Raw genomic sequence first — 24,596 nt, 5'->3', positions numbered from 1 at the left:
AGTGTATGAGAAGAATCTAGGAGGTATGTGTTTTGTTCGGTCACTTTTGATATACCCTTCTTTCATCTGTGTTATGCAAGCTGCATTATCTTCATAGATAGTTGTTAGGCTTTTATCGCGTTCTAGTCCACAAGAATCAGTAATGAGTTGTATCATTGATCTCAACCAAAAACATTCCCGAGTAGCTTCATGTAATGCAATCACTTCGACATGATTTGATGATGCTGCAACAAGTGTTTGTTTTTGAGAACGCCATGATATTGCAGTACCTCCATTTAGGAATACATATCCATTTTGAGATTTAGCTTTATGTGGATCCGATAAATAACCTGCATCTGCATAACCAACCAAATCTTGTTTTGATTCGTTAGAATAAAATAATCCTAAATCAGTAGTTCCTCGAAGGTATCGAAATATGTGTTTGATCCCATTCCAGTGTCTTTTGGTAGGAGCTGAGCTGAAACTTGCCAATAAATTAACTGCAATAGAAATGTCAGGTCTTGTACAATTTGTAAGATACATAAGAGCTCCAATTGCACTAAGATATGGTACTTCTGGTCCCAGGATATCTTCATGATCTTCACAGGGACGAAATGGACCAGTGTCAACATTAAGTGATCTAACAACCATAGGAGTACTTAATGGTTCTGCCTTGTCCATATTGAAACGTTTTAAAATCTTTTCCGTATAAGTTGTTTGATGTACAAGTAAACCATTAGGCATATGCTCAATCTGTAAACCAAGGCAATACTTGGTTTTTCCGAGATCTTTCATTTCAAATTCTTTATTTAGAAGTTGAATGGCTTCATGGATCTCTTTATTTGTACCTATGATGTTAAGATCATCGACATAAACGGCTATGATCACATATCCGGATGTTGTTTTCTTAATGAATACACATGGGCAAATAAGATTATTGGTATACCCTTTACTTATCAAGTAATCACTTAATCATTTATACCACATGCGACCCGATTGTTTCAACCCATATAAAGACCTTTGTAACTTGATCGAGTACATTTCTTTGGGTTTTGCATTGGTTGCTTCTGATACCTTAAATCCTTCAGGTATCTTCAGGTATCTTCATATATATATATATATATATATATATATATATATATATATATATATATATATATATATATATATATATATATATATATATATATATATATATATATATATATATATATATATATATATATATATATATATATATATATATATATATATATATATATATATATATATATATATATCACTATCAAGTGATCCATATAGATAAGCAGTCACAACATCCATGAGATGCATTTCTAAATTTTTAAAAACTGCCAGGCTGATTAAGTATCTAAAAGTAATTGTATCCATAACAGGAGAATAAGTTTCCTCATAATCAATTCTTGGTCTTTGAGAAAAACCTTGAGCTACAAGTCTAGCTTTATATCTTGTAACTTCATTTTTCTCATTTATTTTTCGCACAAAAACCCATATATATCCCACAGGTTTCACATCTTTAGGTGTGAGAATGATAGATGCGAAAACTTTTCTTTTATTGAGCAATTCAAATTCATCTCGTATTGCTCCTTTTTAATGATCTCAATCATGTATATTTTGACATTCCATGACAGATTTTAGTTCTGGATCATCATCATCATTCATGATGTCATATGCAACATTATATAAAAATATCTCATCTAGATTTTTCATTTCATTTCGGTTCCATAATATTTTTGAAATTGTATAATTGATTGAAAATTCCGTATTGACATCATCAATCTCCTCTGCAGAAGGAGTATTGTTTTGTGGTTCTTCTTGAACATTTTCTTTTACCTCATTATCAGCTGATTTTCTTTTTCGAGGATTTTTATCTTTGGAACCAATTGGTCTCCCACGTTTCTGGCGTGGCAAAGACTCAAGAGTGACATTATTTCCAGCTTTTGGAATTTCAATTCGAGCTGGAACATTTGCTGCTGGTATATATGATTTAGTCACTTTTTTGTATCTGTAAATGCATCAGGCAATTTATTTGCAAGTTCTTGCATATGCATTATTTTTTGAACTTTGATCTCGCATTCTTTTGTGCGAGGATCAAGATACATTAATTGAGGTCCACACTATGAAACATCATTTTCTTTATTTTTTATTTTTCCCCCTAATCTAGGGAACAATGTTTCATTAAAGTAACAATCAGCAAAACGTGCTGTAAAAACATCACCCGTCATGGGTTCAATATATCTTATGATTGAAGATGTTTCATATCCAACATATATTCTCATCCTTCTTTGAGGACCCATTTTAGTGCGTTGTGGTGGTGCGATAGGAACATAAACCGCACAACCAAATGTTCTAAGGTGGGAAATATTTGGCTGATGGCCAAAAGCAAGTTGCAAGAGAGAATATGTATGACTTGCACTTGGTCTAATGCGAATTAATGATGCAGCATGTAAAATTGCATGACCCCATACAAATACTGGGAGTTTTGTTCTCATTATCAATGGTCTAGCTATTAACTGTAATCGTTAGTGATTCGGCTAAGCCATTTTGTGTATGCACATGAGCAACATGATGTTCAAAACAATCCCAATAGAAATGCAAAAATCATTAAATGCTTGAGATGTAAACTCACCAGCATTATCCAGTCTCACCCTTTTAATAGTATAATCAGGAAAATGTGCTTTCAATTTAATAATTTGAGCAAGAAATTTTGCAAATGCCATGTTTCGACTTGATAATAGACAAACATGAGACCATCTACTAGATGCGTCTATTAGGACCATGAAATATCTAAATGGTCCACATGGTGGATGAATTGGTCCACATATATCACCTTGAATTCTTTAAAGAAATATTGATGATTCTTTTTCAACCTTAAGAGGTGATGGTCTTATTATCAATTTTCCAAGTGAGCATGATGTACATGGGATAAATGCATCATGAGGGATCTTTTGATCCGTCAATGGATGTCTATGTGTATTTTGAATTATTCTTTTCATCATTGTTGATCCTGGGTGGCCTAATCTTTCATGCCACAAATTGATCATTACAGGATCACATGCCTTTTCATTAACTACCATGTGTGCTTCTGGTACATTTATATATGTATAATGTAAACCAGAACTAAGTCTTGGTAGTTTTTCAATCACATGCTTCTTGTCAGTGATACTTAAATATTTATCATTTTCTGTAGTCACTGACTGATAATCATATCCATTTTGGTATATGTCAGAGAAGCTTAACAAATTTCTCTTTGACATGGGAGAAAATAAGGCATTTTTTATCAGAAAATTTGTACCATTTGGTAACATGAATTTTTCCTTTCCCATTCCTTTTATTAAATCCGCAGGACCTGATATAGTATGTACCGTTCCTTCTGTTGCTTTAAAATCAGTGAAATATTTTTTAGATTTGAGTATAGTGTGTGTGGTACCACTGTCTGCAATACAAAGATCCCCACCATTTGACTGATTTTTCACTCCAGTAGTGTACATCATGAACTTCAAAATATGAGAAACAAATAATGAGTACACAATTCATCAATATATTACATTCAAAATATGTTATAAACGAAAGTACATAATAAGGAAACATATAGTAAAGTAGATATGGTATAGATCGTAAATCTGCATCCATTTATTTGATATGAACATATAATATGAAATTTATTCATTAAAGTAGTCACTTATTGGCTCAGTGATTTTTGTATCAAGGTCATCCACAAGGTTTGCCTCTTTTCTTTTTCCTTTTAGGGATTCCTGATATTGATTAACAGAATATTGATTTGTTCGACAGTTTTTAGACCAATGGCCAATTTTACCACATCGATAACAAGAATCTTCAATATTCTTTGAAGAGCTTCCTTCAACATTATGATTTTTGGGATTGTATGGTGGTTGAATTTTATAATTTTGTGGATTATTATTTCTTTGGCTACGACCACGACCACCGTAACCATTACAACCACGACCACCACCACGACCATTACCATAAGGGTGATTTCAAACATAGTTATGATTTTTATTATTGTTATGGTAATTTTCATGATGATGGTTTTGGCCAATATGACCACGACCTCGCCCACGTCCTCGTCCAGGTGCGTTTCTTTTTTTATTATTATTGTTGTTAATAGCATTAGCTTCAGGGAATGCTAGCGCACCTGTAAGACGAGATTCTTGATTCTTCATCAGTAATTCTTTATTCACTTCTGCAACTAAGAGATAAGTTTAAAGTTTGAAAAAAGTTTTGTAATTCTGCAATCTCAAATTTTCTTGTATAGTTATGTTTGCAGAATGCATTGTGGAGAAAGTTTTCTCCATCATATCAGCATCACTTATTTCTTGACCACAGAATTGAAGCTTTGAACGGATCTTGAACATGGCCGAGCTGTATTCATTTACCTTTTTAAAGTCTTGGAACCTTAGATTTCTCCATTCTTCCCTCGCAGCTGGTAGTAATATTTTCTTTTGATTATCGAATCTACTCTTGATACTTTCTCATAAAACATGTGGATCTTTGATAGTGAGATACATATGTTTTAAGGTGATATCAATATATTTGTGAATAAAAGCAATTGATTTTAATTTATCTTGATCAGAACAAGTATTGTTTTCTTTTAAAGTTTATAGAATACCCAATGATCCAAGATTTATTTCTACGTCCATGACCCATGATGTGTAGTTTGTTCCCAATACGTCTAGGGCATCAAACTCAAGCTTTGATAAGTTTGACATTTTCTATTTTCAGAAAGATAATCATAATCAATTTCTAACAACATGAAATTAGAATCATTTTAAATTCATAAGTAGCAAACAATAGAATAATGGTATAATTACAAATAATAAAGCCACAAGGGCGGGATAGAATATAGGTTCACCCGGTGGTTTATTAGCAACAATGATGATAGTTAGTATGACCAATACAAGAGAAAAAATCATCCTTGTGTGAATCATCTTTACAAAAACTTTTTGAGAATGGTAATCTGAGAAAAATGAAGATTGATTTGTGAAAAAGTGAAAACGGAGATGTTTATTTTATATTTGAAAAATATAGTCGTTGTAACGTCGTCAGCTGACATTAACAACCGTTATGTATTTGTTGTATAATAATTTTAATAAAAGAATTTTATTAGTATAACTACGATTACAATAAATACGAAGATTAAGAGAATAAACATATTATGCATAAATAATAAATTTAAAAATAAACATTAGTATGCATGAAATAAATAATGATTAATTGCATAAGTAATCATAAATGTTAGATAACATAAATATAAATGTTAGTGAAGTTAATAAGACTTAGATTACAGAAATATAATTCAGGTGGTATAACCGACCATATATAACATAAATATAAATGTTAGTGAAGTTAATAATAGTTAGATTACAGAAATATAATTCAGGCGGTATAACCGACCATATATAACATAAATATAAATGTTAGTGAGATTAATAATAGTTAGATTACAGAAATATAATTCAGGCGGTATAACGGACCATATATAACATAAATATAAATGTTAGTGAAGTTAATAATAGTTAGATTACAGAAATATAATTTTACTTATGATGATTGATGTTATGCGAGGTGTATATAAAATAGCTTATATTTTACAAGGAAATACTATTAAATATGATACAATTTTACACAAGATATTTATTTATTTATAGAATGGATATACTTAAACCTTGCTACAACACTTATAGGCAGTGTACCTAATCGTACAGTAGTGTAGTTTTTAGTAAGTCCGGTTCGTTCCACAGGGAATCTTTTTCACAAAGCTTAACGCTATATTAGTTTAAATTTATAAAAATACAAATATATATATAAGTAATATTATTATTATAAAGGGGGGTTTTTACCGTTTAATGACCGGTTTGTCGATTTTAAAAACTTTAGTCGCAGTTAAAACCAAATGTAAAATATTAAAAATAAATAAAAGACTTAATTTAAAGCGTAAAGTAAATAACGATAATGAAATTGCGATAAATAAAAGTGCGATAATTAAAAAGTACGATAATTAAAAGTGCAATTAAATACAATAACAATAAATAAAAGTGCAATAATTAGAAGTGCAATTAAATATAAAATAAAGGAAATTAAATATGAAATAAAAGAATTATGCTTATTTAAACTTCCGTAATCATGATGTTTGACGTGTTGATTTTAGTTTTATGCCCATGGGTTAATTGTCCTTTATCCTGGATTATTTAATATGTCCGTCTGGTTTTTGTCCATAACAGTCCATCAGTCATAAATATAAAGTGCGAGTGTCCTCGTCAAATTATCCTTATACCCGAAGTCAAATATTCCAACTAATTGGGGACTTAAACTGTAACAAGATTTTAATACTTTGTTTAATAATTACACCAGGATGTCGACTGAGTGTAACCCATGGTTTTAATACGCTGTTATCAATTATGCCAAATGTCCTTGTACATAATTTCACCCCTGTTTTAATAATTCTAGTGGCTATTAATCCATTCCCGTGTCCGGTTAAATGAACGATTATTCGTACATATAAATACCCTGCCCATCGTGTCCGATTGAGTGTATATGGTTATTTATAGGGACGTCCAATTGTAAATCTTTATATTAAAATTAACAAACTATCATTTAGTTAAACAAATATAAAGCCCATTAATAGCCCATAGTCTAATTTCCACAAGTGTCGTTCTTTTGTCCAAACCCCAATTATGGTACAAAGCCCAATTACCCAATTTTAGTAATTAGCCCAACATCATGATTACTTCGTTTTAAATAAGCATAATAATAACTTAGCTACGAGACATTAATGTAAAAAGGTTGAACATAACTTACAATGATTAAAAATAGCGTAGCGTTACACGGACAGAATTTCGACTTACACCCTTACAACATTCGCTAACATACCCTTATTATTAGAATTAAAATTAAAATTAAAATTAAAATTAAAATATAAATAAATATTACGTATAGATATATTGAGAGATAGCCTTTTATAGAGATTTGAGTCCAGGTAATCTCCGCGACTCGCGCCCTTTTTGCTCTTCAAACTCCGCGAGTCGCGGAGTTTGAAATTACAGCTCACCCAGCTTTGGCTCTTTGTTTGCCGACGAATTATAAATATATTATAATATATATATTAATTTTAAGAATTAATTATATATTATATTATATTTATATACATCATTAACTTGTAATTTTTAGTCCGTTGCGTCGAGTATTGAGAGTTGACTTTAGTCCCGGTTCCGAATTTTTGAACATCCTTGCGTACAATTTAATATTTTGTACTTTGCATTTTGAATCTTGTACTCTTGTAATTTCGAGAGGTTTCTTATCAATAATTGGAACCACTTTGATTGTATTTTGTACTTTTGAGCTTTTTGGACCTTTGCGTCTTCAATTCGTCGAATCTGTCTTTTGTCTTCACCTTTTATTATTTAAACGAATATCACTTTTAAATAGAACAATTGCAACTAAAAGCTTGTCTTTCTTGAGGAATAATGCTATGAAATATATGTTCGTTTTTAGCATTATCAAATATTCCCACACTTGAGTGTTGCTTGTCCTCAAGCAATATAGTCTTGAAATACTAGAATCACTTCTTTATTCTTCACACTTTGTACATCAGTAATTTCAATACGGCGGTATAAACAATGGTAGTAACGATATGGTTTACAGTCCCACATGACTATAAAATTTAGATCCATTAAGGAAATTGGATCTTTATGAAAACATTTGATCTTTTGAAAATTAAATCTAGTTTTTTTTTTACCCTAGATAAGTTTTCTGGAATAACCCTTCACCGGTGTTTGCAAATTCTTTTTGTGGGTTTGGTGAGTTTCAGATTTGAAAATTTTAGCTCAAAACTTGCGGTTTTGTGTCACCCACTTCCTAACCTTGTATTAGGAAAGCAACACGTCCAGTATACTTGCTCCGTATATTACCTTTAGGTAAACTACCGTCCGGTTGTAAAGGAAAGCGTTGAACAAGCAACTGTTAAGGCAATGTCCCCTGACATGCTTTTAATTATGGTCTATAACGTGTCGGACGCAATTACTATCCTTGGTAGGAGCAATAGTAAAGCTCACCCTTATAATTTTTCTGTCTGGCACAAGGTCCTGTCTTTGACCATGCTATGCAACCACCGTTCTTACGGTTGACACCCGATTTGGTTCAGGTGACCTAATGAATTCCAGGTGAATTCCTAGGATTTTACGTTCAATGGTAATGAACGCATTGAAAATAGGTTTTCAGAAAACAAATCGGTTTGTAATTTGATCAAAATATTTTTCTCGTTCAAGCTCGAGTTTAGATATCATTGAATTCCATGAGTTTGAATTCTCAATCTTTAAGGTCAATCTCAAGGATTGAGTAATATTAGTCTTAAAAGCTGATTTTTAATTTTTAAGGAGATTATCCTTTCTGGGGATCTGATTCATTAGTCTTATCAAGCTAATTTGAACGGTGCCCCCCATTGTACGAGATAAATCCTTCTCATGGTTAGGATAAATCTGACCACTTGGCGACCCTGTTTTATGCTGAGGTCCGTGGATTTCCTGCTGATTTTAGAGATGACTTTTCTAGATTTTTCGTCAACCTACAGCTGGTCTGAACGACAACTTCATGACTTAAATCAAGAAGCGCGTGTCTTTTTCGGAAGACTTTACTTCCTTTTAATGATGGAATTGATTCATCGTGTAGATCCATCTTTCATTACAGTAAATCGGGTAAAACAGTTAATTTAGTCCAAAACAAAAGTATTTTCAATTATTTGTTACAGAAATATGTGACATATGTTTAAGATAACTTGGTAATTTTTCCCACACTTGGCTTTTATTTTCCTTTTTATTGTCCTCTATTCCATTTTAAATGAATTTTAACATTTTGGTTTGTTTCTCAATTTATGTCCTTTTCGAGGTAACAATAATTTCGTTGTTAATACCTAATTTTATCATTCATAAATATGTATAAACATGATTTTGAGTTCATTTAATTGAAAATTTTGAAAATTTTTACTAGAATTGGGTAGTCAGTATATAAGACTAGGGCTGTTCTTTATTATCAGAGAGCACTAGATTCTAATACAACTACTGCTTTACTAGTATTTTTAATGGTAACCAAGTGTTTAAGATAAAATTTTTTAAAAATCCGAAAGAATTTAACTCCTTTCCACACTTAAGATCTTGCAATGCCCCCATTTGCAAGAAATCAGTAACAATTTAAATTATTGAGGGTGATTAGCGTAGAAAAATGATTAAATTTTATCAAAGTTTCCAAACATATTGGCGTTTGTTTTCTGAATGATAAATGGTGCATATCATTTGTTCATTCCGTCTTGTTGTTATTTCACATATATTTTGCATCTTGTCGTCACAATTAGTTGCTTTTGCTGAACTTAATGCCAGTCTTTGAAAATGTGTTGTTTTTCCCTGTTGTGTACATAAGATAAACTGCAAACATATATACATATTTTTGAAGTTTGGTATATTATCCCACATTCAAAAATTATTAAAATCTAATAATAAAAGTTAGAAAATTATAAAAACTATTACAATATTAACATAAGTATTAAATGTATCAACATTACAAATAATAAAATAAATAAAACTAAGTAGACTAGGGATGATACTGATACTAGTAGGGGTTCCATGCATAACCGTATGTGTTATAGAATGCTTCGGCTGGGTTATACGTAGGATACGGTGGTTGGATCTCTATAGACCAGGGAGGAAATACGGGTGATGGAGTAGGAATATAGTTTCTACCTACATGTTGGCAATGAGCTATGATTTGGTTTTGATGAACTTGTCAATCTTCAAATGCTCGATGTCTAGCAGTTTCATACTCTTGTGAAGCTATAAACCTTTGCATTTCTGCCATTTCATTTACCCCTCCCACATTACCTGGCTGTTGGTTTCTCTCAACCTGTAGATGTCTACCATTATATCGTACTGCGGCATTATTTCACCTCTTCAAAAATTTAGCACCATGGTATACATTTAAACCAATTGTATCGTGGGGTTCTGGTTCTTCGATTAGTAATCCCCCTGACTTATATCCACACATAGATATTCAGCAATCAAAGTAATAAATATACCACCTCCTATTATACTGTGCGGTCTCATCCCTCTAACCATAGCTGATAAATAATAACCCACACAATACGGTATACTTACAGCGCTTTGTGGGTCTCGAATACACATGTGGTAAAACAAATCCTGTTCATTTACCTTTTCCTTATTCTTACCTCTTTGTGTAATCGAATTAGCTAAAAACCTATGAATTACTCTTAACTCTGCTCTATCTATATCCAAATAAGAGTAATTTCCCCCTTTAAATCGGTGATGGCTAGTCATTTGACTCCATACACCATGTGTATCAAAATTTTCATCAATCTTTCTACCATTTAATATCAACCCTCTACAATCGGCAGATGCTAACTCCTCAGGCGTATATATACGTAAGGCCTGAGCCATGTCTAGTAAAGACATGTGGCGCATCGAACCTCCTAACAAAAATCTAATAAAAGATCGATCGGTTAAACTAACTACCCGATCATTTATTTCTATACTACACAATAATTCTTCACACCATACTTTATATACAGGTCTACGTATGCTGAATAATCGTACCCAATCGTTAAAAGTAGAATTACCATACCTCTGTGTAAGTAATTCTCTAATTGGCCCGGCTAATTCTACAGCTTCTAACAGTTCCCATTCTATTACCCTAGGTACTTCAACAGCTTTAGAATGAAGAGTATGCAAGCCCCTTTGGTATTTTGGATAATCTATCCAACGTCTGTCAAATCTCAAGTTCGGGTGCAAATCTTCCAAGTGCATATCTGAAAATGTCATAACTGGATGAGGTATATCTTGTTTGTAGTAGTTATCCACCTCCTGTTGTTCCGCATTCTCAGCAGGAGCATTGCGAGCTTGGGATGAAGATTCACCCCTTTCAGTCTGCAAAACACATCAAACACAATTTTTGTGCATCCAAATATGCATTAGTGTCAGCAAAATCATCAATCAAAATAATTACAATGACGTTCAATTTATATCAAACTTAAGCTCATTTTCATATTTTTATCAAATCTACACTTTTTCAAATAAGCATATACGAAAATGTTTGCCAAGTTCATAAGCATTTAACTCAAATAACATGTCAAAATAATCATTACTAGCAATTAAACAAGTTTCAAATGGCATTATCTCTCAAAAATCAAGTTCATGAATTTTAGACTTGAAAAAGTCCACTTTAATTCTCAAAATCATGCTTAGGCTCAAAGTTTGGATCATTTAACTACCTAAACATGTTACACTACTTAATTTAGCAACAATTCATGACAAAAATCGATCATAACCTGTTTATATCAAAAAGCCTCAAATTGCTCAAGAACACAAACCCTAGATTTCTCAAAATTTGAAGTTTAAGGCTTCTAATCATGTTAAATAGCATCAATCTAGGTTATATAAGCATAATACACAAGCAATTTAAGCATAATTACACTAAAAAGTATCAAAATCGAATTGGGGAAAAAATTGCTCAAGAACACTAATTTTTGGATTAAATGGTGTTTAGGTGTAGAAATTTACCGTTTTCCTTGAGTAATTCCTTGATAACATCCTTCTCAACATGATTTTAGTAAAAGATTTGATGATTTTTGGTGAAAAAATTCGATTTTTGTGTGATTTTTCGGGTATTTTGTTCGCAGTTTTTGTGTGTGGTGTGTGGACTGATCAGTTCCAGCGATTTTATTTTTTTTCTGTATTTTGGTCTCTCCGCGAGTCGCGGCGTTTGGCAGTTTCAAATACCGTGAGTTGCGGTGTTTGTTTGTTTTTTGTTTTTTTTATATAAGCCTTAACTTATAAAACAAATATAAAATAAATTTAAAATTTTGTTTTCCTTTGTTTTAGGACGAGGTCGTTTCGCATCGATGTCCTAGTCCGTCCTTCGACAAAATTTTAAAATTTGTCTTTTTGTAGCGATTGTTTTAAAAGCTAAGATTTTTGGGTTTTTTTTTAGTGTTTTTGGCATACTTTAATTCAATAAGTTTAAAAATAATGATAATAAAAGTTCTCGTCCCTCCCTCGGGTAAAGCAATTTCGGTTCAAAGACCAAGTCTTCAACTTACAACGAATTTTAAAAATCATATTTTTAACTTAACGAAATAAAGTAAATTTTTGTTTTTAAATTCACACCAAACTTAAATTTAAAATGCATAAAATTAAAAATTCACACCAAACTTAATTAAAAATTCATATTATAAATTTACACCAAACTTATATTTAATTTTGTTGTTATACATTCAAACTTATATTAAAAATATTAAAAATTTTCAAATATTGACAAACTTAAACATATTGATCTTACAAAGTTCACAATATTAATTTAAGATTTATATATTAATTTTAAAAATATGGTAAAAATAAAATTAAAAATCTTTTTGGCTTTTATCCCACTTTAATCAATCAAATATTATCAAAAATATGCGCCCCTCTTTTCGGTAAAGTAATTTCGGTTTCATGACCTAATTTAACTCATGACGAATTTTTGAAATATTTTGGTTTGATTGATTAAAGATATTTATACCTTAAGAATAAACGTTAAATTTCGCAGTGATGTAATAAATTTTTGTATGATATCAATAATTTCGGTCGCCAAACCTAATTTTATCGAATACCAATTTAATACTTTATAGCGAACAAATTAGCGTTTATTATCAAAAGGTTAAAAATGAAAATAAAAAAATAAAAACTGTACAGACTTACCTGTGAGATAGTATTTGAAATGTCCCGTTCTTATTGATTAAAAACGTTCCATATTAATTAATTTCGTTGCGAGGTTTTGACCTCTATATGAGACGTTTTTCAAAGACTGCATTCATTTTAAAACAAACCATAACCTTTATTTCATCAATAAAGGTTTAAAAAGCTTTACGTAGATTATCAAATAATGATAATCTAAAATATCCTGTTTACACACGACCATTACATAATGGTTTACAATACAAATATGTTACAACAAAATAAGTTTCTTGAATGCAGTTTTTACACAATATCATACAAGCATGGACTCCAAATCTCGTCCTTATTTAAGTATGCAACAGCAGAAGCTCTTAATAATCACCTGAGAATAAACATGCTTAAAACGTCAAAAAAAAATGTTGGTGAGTTATAGGTTTAACCTATATATATCAAATCATAATAATAGACCACAAGATTTCATATTTCAATACACATCCCATACATAGAGATAAAAATCATTCATATGGTGAACACCTGGTAACCGACATTAACAAGATGCATATATAAGAATATCCCCATCATTCCGGGACACCCTTCGGATATGATATAAATTTCGAAGTACTAAAGCATCCGGTACTTTGGATGGGGTTTGTTAGGCCCAATAGATCTGTCTTTAGGATTCGCGTCAATTAGGGTGTCTGTTCCCTAATTCTTAGATTACCAGACTTAATAAAAAGGGGCATATTCGATTTCGATAATTCAACCATAGAATGTAGTTTCACGTACTTGTGTCTATTTTGTAAATCATTTCTAAAACCTGCATGTATTCTCATCCCAAAAATATTAGATTTTAAAAGTGGGACTATAACTCACTTTTACAGATTTTTACTTCGTCGAGAAGTAAGACTTGGCCACTGCTGATTCACGAACCTATAACAATATATACATATATATTAAAGTATGTTCAAAATATATTTACAACACTTTTAATATATTTTGATGTTTTAAGTTTATTAAGTCAGCTGTCCTCGTTAGTAACCTACAACTAGTTGTCCACAGTTAGATGTACAGAAATAAATCTATAAATATTATCTTGAATCAATCCACGACCCAGTGTATACGTATCTCAGTATTGATCACAACTCAAACTATATATATTTTGGAATCAACCTCAACCCTGTATAGCTAACTCCAACATTCACATATAGAGTGTCTATGGTTGTTCCGAAATATATATAGATGTGTCGACATGATAGGTCGAAACATTGTATACGTGTCTATGGTATCTCAAGATTACATAATATATAATACAAGTTGATTATGTTATGGTTGGAATAGATTTGTTACCAATTTTCACGTAGCTAAAATGAGAAAAATTATCCAATCTTGTTTTACCCATAACTTCTTCATTTTAAATCCGTTTTGAGTGAATCAAATTGCTATGGTTTCATATTAAACTCTATTTTATGAATCTAAACAGAAAAGTATAGGTTTATAGTCGGAAAAATAAGTTACAAGTCATTTTTGTAAAGGTAGTCATTTCAGTCGAAAGAACGACGTCTAGATGACCATTTTAGAAAACATATTTCCACTTTGAGTTTAACCATAATTTTTGGATATAGTTTCATGTTCATAATAAAAATCATTTTCTCAGAATAACAACTTTTAAATCAAAGTTTATCATAGTTTTTAATTAACTAACCCAAAACAGCCCGCGGTGTTACTACGACGGCGTAAATCCGGTTTTACGGTGTTTTTCGTGTTTCCAGATTTTAAATCATTAAGTTAGCATATCATATAGATATAGAACATGTGTTTAGTTAATTTTAAAAGTCAAGTTAGAAGGATTAACTTTTGTTTGCGAACAAGTTTAGAATTAACTAAACTATGTTCTAGTGATTACGAGTTTAAACCTTCGAATAAGATAGTTTTATATATATGAATCGAATGATGTTATGAACATCATTACTACCTCAAGTTTAGTAGGTAAACCTACTGGAAGTGATAAGAAATGATCTAGCTTCAAAGGATCTTGAATGGCTTGAAAGTTCTTGAAGTAGGATCATGACACAAAAACAAGTTCAAGTAAGATTTTTACTCGAATTAAGATAGTTTATAGTTATAGAAATTGAATCAAAGTTTGAATATGAATATTACCTTGAATAAGAAAGATAACCTACTGTATATAACAAAGGTTTCTTGATCTTAGATGATTACTTGGAATGGATTAGAAAGCTTGGAAGTAAATTAGTAAACTTGAAGGGATTTTTGAAGTGTTCTTGAAGTGTTCTTCCTATGATGATTATAGCTTGATTCTTGAAGTGATTTTTGATGAAGATGATGATTAACTACTGGAAAAATACGTTCATAATAGTGTGTGTGTGTTGAGAGAGAATTAGAAAGAGAATTGGAAGTGAAATGGAGTGAATGATGAGTGGTAATTGGTGAGTGGTGAGTGGGGTTAAAAGGAGTTCTAGTTAGTTGACTAGCTCATGGTAGAAGTTAAAATTGATTAGTCATACATGACATAATCAAGAGTGGAATCCCATGCTAGTTCCTATTGGTATATACCCATAGTAAGTACATTTTGAAGCTGTGTATAATACGGGTAAGAATACGACTAGAATTCTTGATGAAAGAAAAGAATGAGAAAGTAACTGTAACCATTTTCGTTAAGTATGAGTGTTTTGATATATGTCTTGAAGTCTTCCAAAAGTATTTTAATACATCTAAATACACTACATGTATATACATTTTAACTGAGTCGTTAAGTCATCGTTAGTCGTTACATGTAAGTGTTGTTTTGAAACCTTTAAGTTAACGATCTCAATTAATGTTGTTAACCCATTGTTTATTATATCTAATGAGATGTTAAATTATTATATTATCATGATATTATGATATATTAATATATCTTAATATGATATATATACATTTAAATGTCGTTACAACGATAATCGTTACATATATGTCTCGTTTCGAAATCCTTAAGTTAGTAGTCTTGTTTATATGTATATAACTCATTGTTAATATACTTATGGAGATACTTACTTATCATAATCTCATGTTAACCATATGTATATCCATATATATATCGTCATGTCGTTTTTACAAGTTTTAACGTTCGTAAATAGCCGGTCAACTTGGGTGGTCAATTGTCTATATGAAATATATTTCAATTAATCAAGTCTTAACAAGTTTGATTGCTTAACATGTTGGAAACATTTAATCATGTAAATATCAATCTCAATTAATATATATAAACATGGAAAAGTTCGGGTCACTACAGTATTCTTAGTGATATGACCTATCCCACTCATAAGATAGTCGGTTTAATTGGTTTTCCATAGCTACAAAGGCGTAACCTCGAGCATTTAGTGTTTTTTCTTCTAAACATATGAACGGTCCGTCTCTGTATAAAGTAACAAATTCGGTGTTTGAATAGGTTTGATTATTTGAACATTTACCTCCATGTGACCATTTTCCGCATTTGTGACATCTTTCAAGGTGTCGTGCTCTTCTTTTCGCTGCGGATTTTGATTTTCCTTTAACAAATTGTAACTTATTATCTTCGCATCTGGATTCTTTTCTTACTCTGTCCAATCTTTCTCTGATTACTGATACTATTTCACTCGGAAGTGTGTCATTATTACGTTTAGTGATCAAAGCGTGTAGCATTAGACCATGGTTTAGTTCACAGGCAGTCTTAATTTCGTAAAAACCTAAAAAAAATAAAAATTCAGAATGGGGGGAGAAGACTAGTTCTTTAGGGTCTGCTAGGGAAAGACCATTCGGGTTCCATTTTCAAGAACTACACGAAAACAGAAAATCTAACTCTAACAGAAATACATATTATCCTTTAAAAGACTTGATTCTCCCCACACTTAGTTAGCTGTGGTATCGAAATTGTGATTAACTTCATTGTCAACTTCCATTGGACTATCTATGTAATGTTTAACTCTGTGACCATTAACCTTAAATTCAATCCCATTTGAATTTATTAATTCTATTGTTCCGTATGGGAAAACTCTTTTGACTATGAATGGTCCAGACCATCTTGATTTCAATTTTCGAGGAAATAGCTTGAATCGTGAATTGAAAAGAAGAACTCTGTCTCCTTCTTTAAATTCTTTTGAACTTCTGATTCTTTTATCATGCCATTTCTGAAATGTCCCGTTCTTATTGATTAAAAACGTTCCATATTAATTGATTTCGTTGCGAGGTTTTGACCTCTATATGAGACGTTTTTCAAAGACTGCATTCATTTTAAAACAAACCATAACCTTTATTTCATCAATAAAGGTTTAAAAAGCTTTACGTAGATTATCAAATAATGATAATCTAAAATATCCTGTTTACACACGACCATTACATAATGGTTTACAATACAAATATGTTACAACAAAATAAGTTTCTTGAATGCAGTTTTTACACAATATCATACAAGCATGGACTCCAAATCTTGTCCTTATTTAAGTATGCGACAGCGGAAGCTCTTAATAATCACCTGAGAATAAACATGCTTAAAACGTCAACAAAAATGTTGGTGAGTTATAGGTTTAACCTATATATATCAAATCGTAACAATAGACCACAAGATTTCATATTTCAATACACATCCCAAACATAGAGATAAAAATCATTCATATGGTGAACACCTGGTAACCGACATTAACAAGATGCATATATTTAAGAATATCCCCATCATTCCGGGACACCCTTCGGATATGATATAAATTTCAAAGTACTAAAGCATCCGGTACTTTGGATGGGGTTTGTTAGGCCCAATAGATCTATCTTTAGGATTCGCGTCAATTAGGGTGTCTGTTCCCTAATTCTTAGATTACCAGACTTAATAAAAAGGGGCATATTCGATTTCGATAATTCAACCATAGAATGTAGTTTCACGTACTTGTGTCTATTTTGTAAATCATTTATAAAACCTGCATGTATTCTCATCCCAAAAATATTAGATTTTAAAAATGGGACTATAACTCACTTTCACAGATTTTTACTTCGTCGGGAAGTAAGACTTGGCCACTGGTTGATTCACGAACCTATAACAATATATACATATATATCAAAGTATGTTCAAAATATATTTACAACACTTTTAATACATTTTGATGTTTTAAGTTTATTAAGTCAGCTGTCCTTGTTAGTAACCTACAACTAGTTGTCCACAGTTAGATGTACAGAAATAAATCGATAAATATTATCTTGAATCAATCCATGACCCAGTGTATACGTATCTCAGTATTGATCACAACTCAAACTATACATATTTTGGAATCAACCTCAACCCTGTATAGCTAACTCCAACATTCACATATAGAGTGTCTATGGTTGTTCCGAAATATATATAGATGTGTCGACATGATAGGTCGAAACATTGTATACGTGTCTATGGTATCTCAAGATTACATAATATACAATACAAGTTGATTAAGTTATGGTTGGAATATATTTGTTACCAATTTTCACGTAGCTAAAATGAGAAAAATTATCCAATCTTGTTTTACCCATAACTTCTTCATTTTAAATCCGTTTTGAGTGAATCAAATTGCTATGGTTTCATATTGAACTATATTTTATGAATCTAAACAGAAAAAGTATAGGTTTATAGTCGGAAAAATAAGTTACAAGTCGTTTTTGTAAAGGTAGTCATTTCAGTCGAAAGAACGACGTCTAGATGACCATTTTAGAAAACATACTTCCACTTTTAGTTTAACCATAATTTTTGGATATAGTTTCATGTTCATAATAAAAATCATTTTCTCAGAATAACAACTTTTAAATCAAAGTTTATCATAGTTTTTAATTAACTAACCCAAAACAGCCCGCGGTGTTACTACGACGGCGTAAATCCGGTTTTACGGTGTTTTTCGTGTTTCCAGGTTTTAAATCATTAAGTTAGCATATCATATAGATATAGAACATGTGTTTAGTTGATTTTAAAAGTCAAGTTAGAAGGATTAACTTTTGTTTGCGAACAAGTTTAGAATTAACTAAACTATGTTCTAGTGATTACAAGTTTAAACCTTCGAATAAGATAGCTTTATATGTATGAATCGAATGATGTTATGAACATCATTACTACCTTAAGTTCCTTGGATAAACCTACTGGAAAAGAGAAAAATGGATCTAGCTTCAACGGATCCTTGGATGGCTCGAAGTTCTTGAAGCAGAATCATGACACGAAAACAAGTTCAAGTAAGATCATCACTTGAAATAAGATTGTTATAGTTATAGAAATTGAACCAAAGTTTGAATATGATTATTACCTTGTATTAGAATGATAACCTACTGTAAGAAACAAAGATTTCTTGAGGTTGGATGATCACCTTACAAGATTGGAAGTGAGCTAGCAAACTTGAAAGTATTCTTGATTTTATGTAACTAGAACTTGTAGAATTTATGAAGAACACTTAGAACTTGAAGATAGAACTTGAGAGAGATTAATTAGATGAAGAAAATTGAAGAATGAAAGTGTTTTTAGGTGTTTTTGGTCGTTGGTGTATGGATTAGATATAAAGGATATGTAATTTTGTTTTCATGTAAATAAGTCATGAATGATTACTCATATTTTTGTAATTTTATGAGATATTTCATGCTAGTTGCCAAATGATGGTTCCCACATGTGTTAGGTGACTCACATGGGCTGCTAAGAGCTGATCATTGGAGTGTATATACCAATAGTACATACATCTAAAAGCTGTGCATTGTACGAGTACGAATACGGGTGCATACGAGTAGAATTGTTGATGAAACTGAACGAGGATGTAATTGTAAGTATTTTTGTTAAGTAGAAGTATTTTGATAAGTGTATTGAAGTCTTTCAAAAGTGTATAAATACATATTAAAACACTACATGTATATACATTTTAACTGAGTCGTTAAGTCATCGTTAGTAGTTACATGTAAATGTTGTTTTGAAACCTTTAGGTTAACGATCTTGTTGAATGTTGTTAACCCATTGTTTATTATAACAAATGAGATGTTAAATTGTTATATTATCATGATATTATGATATATAATATATCTTAGTATGATATATATACAGTTAAATGTCGTTACAACGATAATCGTTACATATATGTCTCGTTTAAAAATCATTAAGTTAGTAGTCTTGTTTTTACATATGTAGTTCATTGTTAATATACTTAATGATATGTTTACTTATCATAGTATCATGTTAACTATATATATATATCCATATATATGTCATCATATAGTTTTTACAAGTTTTAACGTTCGTGAATCACCGGTCAACTTGGGTGGTCAATTGTCTATATGAAACATATTTCAATTAATCAAGTCTTAACAAGTTTGATTGCTTAACATGTTGGAAACATTTAATCATGTAAATATCAATCTCAATTAATATATATAAACATGGAAAAGTTCGGGTCACTACAATTTCTTCGTTCTTTCCTTATAGATTAACGAATTTTCGTATGCTTCATGTCTTAATTCTTCTAATTCGTTTAGTTGACTTAACCGTAAACGTCCAGCTTCATGTAAGTCGAGATTACATGTCTTCAAAGCCCAAAATGCTTTGTGTTCAATTTCTACTGGAAGATGACATGCTTTTCCATAAACGAGTCTAAAAGTTGTGGTTCCAATTGGAGTTTTGTAGGTTGTTCTAAAAGCCCAGAGTGCATCCTCTAATTTAATGGACCATTCCTTCGGATTTGATCCTACGGTTTTTTCTAGAATATGTTTTAAAGCTCGGTTGGTATTTTCAACTTGTCCACTTGTTTGTGGATGATATGCGGTGGAGATTTTATGAGTTACTCCATATCTTTTGAGAACTTTCTCAAGTTGATTATTACAGAAATGAGTTCCCCGATCACTTATTAAAGCTTTCGGTGTTCCAAACCTTGCAAAAAGACGTTTTAAAAAGTTGACTACAACTCGTGCATCGTTAGTTGGGAGAGCTTGTGCTTCCGCCCATTTAGATACATAATCAATGGCTACGAGAATATATAGATTATTATGAGATTTTGGAAATGGACCCATAAATTCAATACCCCAAATGTCAAATACTTCACATACTTGAATGACATTTTGTGGCATTTCATCACGTTGACTTATTTTTCTGGCCCTTTGACAAGCATCACAGGATTTGCAAAGAAGGTGTGCGTCTTTGTAAATTGTAGGCCAATAGAATCCAGCATCATAAATTTTTCTTGCTGTTAGTTGAGGCCCATAATGCCCTCCTGTTGGTCCTGTGTGACAATGGTTTAAAATTTTACTAGCTTCATCTCCGAATACACATCGGTGTATTATTCCATCTGGACAACTTTTAAATAGATGTGGATCTTCCCAGAAATAGTGTTTTATATCACTGAAGAATTTCTTTCGTTTTTGGTACGACAATCCTTTTTCAAGGAATCCACATACTAAATAGTTTGCATAGTCTGCAAACCATGGAATTTCATTATATTCTATCTTCAATAGATATTCATCAGGAAAGTTGTCTTGTATGGCCGATTCATTTAGAACTTCTAATTCGGGATTTTCAAGACGAGAAAGATGATCAGGATTTTCTGCTCCTTTTTTATCTCGGATTTCAATATCGAACTCTTGTAAGAGTAAGATCCAACGGATTAATCTTGGTTTATCATCTTGTTTCGAAAATAGGTATCTAAGAGCAGAATGGTCGGTATAGACCACCGTTTTTGCTAGAACGAGATATGAACGAAATTTGTCAAAAGCAAAGACAATAGCAAGGAGTTCTTTTTCAGTAGTTGTATAGTTCGTTTGTGCTCCTTGTAATGTTTTACTTGCATAATATATAGGTTGAAATCGTTTTAAAATCCTTTGTCCTAAAACGGCTCCCATTGCAAAATCACTTGCATCCCACATTAGTTCAAATGGTAGATTCCAATTTGGTGTTATCATGATCGGCGCGTTAGTGAGTTTCTCTTTAAGAATATTAAAAGATTTGATGCATTCATCTGAAAAGATGAATGGAGCATCCTTTTCTAGGAGTTTATTCATAGGAGTGACAATTTTAGAAAAATCTTTTATGAAACGTCGGTAAAAACCGGCATGCCCTAGAAAACTCCTAACTCCTCTAACATTGGTGGGATGTGAAAGTTTAGCAATTACATCTACTTTAGCTCTATCCACTTCAATTCCTTCCTTTGAGATTTTATGTCCAAGAACAATGCCTTCTTTAACCATGAAATGGCATTTCTCCCAATTAAGTACTAGATTTGATTGTTCGCATCTAATCAGCATTCGTTTAAGATTAGCTAAACATGATTCAAATGTATCACCGAAGACTAAAAGTCATCCATGAAAACTTCCATGCATTCTTCTATCATGTCGTGAAAAATCGCCATCATACACCTTTGAAAGGCTGCAGGGGCGTTGCAAAGTCCAAATGGCATGCGTTTGTAAGCAAAAGTACCATAAGGGCACGTAAATGTGGTTTTCTCTTGATCTTCGGGTGCTATTGGAATTTGAAAATATCCGGAAAAACCATCTAGAAAACAATAGTAACTGTTTCCGGCTAGCCTTTCCAACATTTGATCAATGAAAGGTAAGGGAAAGTGATCTTTTCTGGTGGCGTCATTTAATTTTCTATAATCAATACATACACGCCATCCTGTTACAGTCCTAGTAGGAATAAGCTCATTTTTCTCATTTGTGATAACAGTCATGCCACCCTTCTTAGGCACGCATTGAACTGGGCTTACCCATGGACTATCAGAAATTGGATAAATTAGACCTGCATCTAGCAGTTTAATAATTTCTTTTTTAACAACATCTTGCATATTAGGATTTAGTCTTCGTTGGCGTTGCACATACGTTTTATTACCTTCTTCCATAAGGATTTTATGTGTGCAATACGAAGGACTTATTCCTTAATATCATGAATCTTCCATGCAATGGCTGGTTTATGAGTTTTCAACACAGAAATGAGTTGAGATTTTTCATTTTCAGTAAGAGAAGACGATATTATTACAGGTAATTCAGATTCACCATGTAAATAAGCGTATTCCAAATGGTTTGGAAGTGGCTTTAATTCTAATGTCAGTGGTTCTTCTATCAATGATTTATATCAATATCTGTCTTCTTCTTTTAGCATTTGAATTTCTTCTGTTGTTGGTTCATATCCATTTGCTATTAGTGTAGCTAACATTTCAGCTTCATCAATTTGTTCAGTTCCTTCTCCTAAAGAACATTCTCCTGTTCCTTGTAATTCTGGAAATTCTTCCAACAATTCTGCATGTGAATCTATAGTTTGAATATAATAACATGTATCATCTGCAGATTGCGGTTGTTGCATTGCTCTATCAATTGAAAAGGTAACACTCTCGTCCTCTATACTTAGGGTCAGTTTCTTACCAAACACGTCTATCATTGCTTTAGCCGTGTTTAAGAATGGTCTTCCTAATATGAGAGGAACTTGAGAATCTTCTTCCATGTCCAGAACAACAAAATCTACTGGAAATACTAAAGTACCAACTTTAACTAGCATGTTCTCCATTATCCCTCTAGGATATTTTATTGATCGATCTGCTAGTTGTATGATTATTCTTGTTGGTTTCAATTCTCCAAGGTCTAGTTTAGCGTATAGTGAATACGGCATTAAATTTATACTAGCACCTAAGTCTGCCAATGCTTCTATTGAACTAAGACTACCCAGAAAACATGGAATTGTGAAACTTCCTGGATCAGATAATTTTTTTGGTATCTTATTCAACAGCACTGCTGAACAATTAGCATTCATAGTAACGGCCGAGAGTTCTTCCATTTTCTTTCTATTTGAGATTAGATCTTTCAGAAATTTAGCATATCTAGGCATTCCTGAAATCACATCAATGAAAGGAGGATTTACATTTATTTGTTTAAACATATCCAAGAATTTGGATTGCTCGGCTTCAAGTTTTTCTTTTTTCATTTTACTCGGGTAAGGAAGTGGTGGTTGGTATGGTTTAACATAAGGTTTATCCTTAGCTGTGTTATTTTCATTAACCTTTTCAACTACCGGTTCTTTTTCCTTATCTTGATCAGGTTGTGGTTCTTGTGGAGTAGGAATAGCTTCATCAGAAGTTACAGGTATTTCAGGTGGTTTAAGTGTTGTACCACTTCTTGTGGTAATGGCTTTAGCTGTTTCATTCCGGGGGTTAGCATTTGTATCACTAGGTAAACTTCCCGGTTTTCTTTCACCTATTAACCTTGCTAGGTTACTTACTTCTTGTTCCAAGTTTTGAATAGAAGCTTGTTGATTTCTAAATGCTTGAGCATTTTGTTCATTAGTTTGTTTTTGAGATGTGAAAAACTGCGTTTGAGTTTCAACTAGCTTTGTCATCATATCTTCTAAATTCGGCTTTTTATCATCGGTTTGTGGTGGTTTGTTTTGAAAATTAGGTCTTTGCTGGTTGTAAGTATTGTTGGATACTTGTTGATTGCTAGGACCTTGTTAGTTGTTGTATGGAATATTTCTGTTATAGTTCTGATTTTGATTGTAAATAGGTCTTGGCGGTTGATAATTATTATGATAATTATTTCCAGGCCTTCGGTTTATGTATGAAATATTCTCTCTTTATTCCATTGTTAGTTCAATACTAAGACAATCTTTTGTCAAATGTGGTCCTCCACACTGCTCACAACTAATTCGTATTGAGTGAATATCTTTAGTCATCTTTTCCATTCGTCTCTCCACAACATCTATCTTTGCGGAAATGGAATCTAAGTCATGGATAGAATCGGCTCTAGCTGCTTTAGATAATCTAATGATATCTTTTTCTTAGTGCCACTCATGTGAGTGGGAAGCAGTGTTATCAATAATTTTGTAAGCATCAGTTTCGGTTTTCTTCATAATAGAACCACCAGCTGCTATATCTATGT

At 31.9% G+C, this 24,596-nt stretch overlaps 1 pseudogene; it reads right to left on the bottom strand.

The window, feature by feature from the left end:
- LOC139863559 (sulfite oxidase-like) overlaps positions 1–24,596 on the bottom strand; it is an 81,855-nt pseudogene that overhangs the window by 5,065 nt on the left and 52,194 nt on the right.

This window comes from Rutidosis leptorrhynchoides, chromosome 8, assembly GCF_046630445.1.
Source record: "Rutidosis leptorrhynchoides isolate AG116_Rl617_1_P2 chromosome 8, CSIRO_AGI_Rlap_v1, whole genome shotgun sequence".
NCBI lineage: Eukaryota > Viridiplantae > Streptophyta > Magnoliopsida > Asterales > Asteraceae > Rutidosis > Rutidosis leptorrhynchoides.
Note: the sequence above shows the minus strand (reverse complement) of the source record. Positions and strands in the feature narration are given on the sequence as shown.